Source organism: Scylla paramamosain, chromosome 23 (assembly GCF_035594125.1).
Source record: "Scylla paramamosain isolate STU-SP2022 chromosome 23, ASM3559412v1, whole genome shotgun sequence".
NCBI classification, from domain to species: Eukaryota; Metazoa; Arthropoda; class Malacostraca; order Decapoda; family Portunidae; genus Scylla; species Scylla paramamosain.
Window position 1 is genome coordinate 4037986 of NC_087173.1, and position 2500 is coordinate 4040485.

At 45.0% G+C, this 2500-nt stretch overlaps 1 long non-coding RNA gene across 1 annotated transcript in view; it reads left to right on the forward strand.

Annotated features, from left to right (window-relative positions):
- Positions 1-1889: 1889 nt before the first annotated feature.
- LOC135112454 (uncharacterized) overlaps positions 1890-2500 on the forward strand; it is a 144839-nt gene continuing 144228 nt past the window's right edge. The window contains exon 1 of the long non-coding RNA XR_010274395.1: positions 1890-2108. This is a non-coding gene — a long non-coding RNA (uncharacterized LOC135112454). The remainder of the gene's footprint in view (positions 2109-2500) is intronic.

Genomic DNA, 2500 nt, shown 5'->3' on the forward strand with positions numbered 1-2500 from the left:
CAATCGCCCCAAAAAACAATATTGCTCTCAAAAAAAACAAATGTCCTAGCTTGTATTTTTGTACATAATGAGAAACCACTTCATTACCACTCATTCATACGTAGCACCTGCGATCCCCCAAACCCACGTTACCTACACTACTCTTACCCTCAGCCGAGATGGAAAAGTTTTCAATATTTATACATAAAAAAAAAAAGATGGTACGAGTTTTAACTGTCTAAGCCACAGGTTCTTCTATACATGTTCTACTTACAACTACCAGCGTTTCTACTGCACTCTGGATTACGTTCTGTCTCTCCCTTCCCGCCCCCCACGTGCTGTAGGGAATGCAATGGGTCATTTTTGTAATGTATCGTACAGTAGGGACAGCACACAGGTAGTGCATCGCTGTGATAGGTGGATTATTATTGTTAAATAAATGTATCGCAATTTCCTTCTGGAGTCGCGAATATAAAGCGTTGTTTGTATTTTTCCCTCATGTTTGTGTTGTCTGTAGTACACATACACACACACACACACATACAGAGGGAGAGAGAGAGAGAGAGAGAGAGAGAGAGAGAGAGAGAGAGAGAGAGAGAGAGAGAGAGAGAGGAGAACACGCCCACAAACATAATCACCAAAGCAAAACAAGCGTAAACAACAACACTCCACCCACACGTCGTCCGCGAACTACACCGAAATTCTACGAAACTGCAGAGCCGCCTCACTGCCGCACTATGTCACCGGGAAGCGGCAATAGCCAAGCCTTGGGTCAACACGCCCCCCGCCAAGTGCCTGCAGCCCATCCAGGACAAGTCCACACACACACACACACACACACACACACACACGGCAGGAAATAGAAGCGCTAGTGGTGGCAGCCTGACACACACACACACACACACACACACACACGGCAGAAAACTAGCCGCGGAGCATCCTGGAAAACGCTCCTTGTCGCTGAGAAACACAGCATGTGGTAGACGAGATGGAGTGAATGCAGCAGCTGTAACAAGACCAGCGGAGGGAGGGAGGCATCGCGGAAGGTAAACAATGCATCCACGAACAGCAGCAGCAGTAGCAGGTGGGTTCATAAAGTACTAGTAGTAGTAGTAGTAGTAGTAGTAGTAGTAGTAGTAGTAGTAGTAGTAGTAGTAGTAATAGTGGTGGTTGTGGTAGTGGTAGTGGTAGTTCTTGTTGTTGTTGTAATGGTGGCGGCGATAAGTTACAAGTACGGCACCAAGGAGTGGTCTCGCCATTCCCTCTGTTATGTTGTTTGAAACCTGACGCTGAAATACCCCAGTCGTAGTCAGGGGAGAGTGTTGGAACAGGGAGAGGAATCGAACACTGCCAGCACTCCCTATCCAAACAAAACAAGAGGAATGGTGATGAAATTCAGCGATCAGTCATTTCGTTCTTATTTACAGCAGCTTGAAGATGATGAAATGCCCAAAACTCATACTGCAGGAATGGTATGGAAGAAATATAGCAACAGTAAGTTTCTTAGTCATATTTATTGCTACTCTTAATATGTGGCAGTGCTGCAATTGCTCATGGATGGGTAACGTTCTGTACTACGTACTGCAGGGAAGGGCGCCTTAAAGGAGGAAATTATTTTCGTGTGGACCGCTGATGTCCTGTACGGGGATCATGACAGGCTTCTTCTCTACCCGGACAATGACAAGACGGTAATATATATATATATATATATATATATATATATATATATATATATATATATATATATATATATATATATATATATATATATATATATATATATATATATATATATATATATATATATATATATATATATATATATACGAGTATATATATAAAGAAGGAACGCATAATTTTTCCTACAAGGTGGAATGCAACAGTCTTTTGTTACCGGAGATACGTTTTCCTGAGCTTCCAGTAGGTGGCGCTGGTGTGGCCCGTCATTGGCCGACTGAACATTTGAACGGGAAGGTCGAAGGTATTGTGTTGCGTTTCGTGGAGCTGAGGAGGTTTCTGGACACGTGCATGGCAGTAAATGGTGTGTCCCAGACTTCAATTATCGCCAGGACTGAAGAAGAGGAGGCACAAGGCGGCTGTGGGCGTCGCGAGGCAACACTGGCACACTGGTAGGTACGAGTGAATTCAGTCTGTCTTGAACCTCGTCTGTCTTCCTCAAGGTCAAGGCTGCCTGGTTTGCCGCAGCCAGCGGGAATTTTACGTAAAGGTTTAGTGGGAGCGTGACCTTCGTATTCCGGGAACTGTGAGCCAGTGTTCCCTGACGAAAGTAGGGCCGGAGGGCGTGAGGGAGAGACGGGACGGAGGGCAGGAGAGAGGGGCGCGCCGGGGAGGGGGTGGAGTGTTATGGCGGGAAAATTTAAAGAGTGTGACCGTTATTGTCGAAACCGTTGTTGGCATTTTTGTTTCTCTTTTTTTACAACCCTAGTATATTTTTATTCAGCTAGAGCTGCGTGCCTATGTTGCCTGCGTCTTAGTTATAACTGTTAGTGAGTGAGGGAAC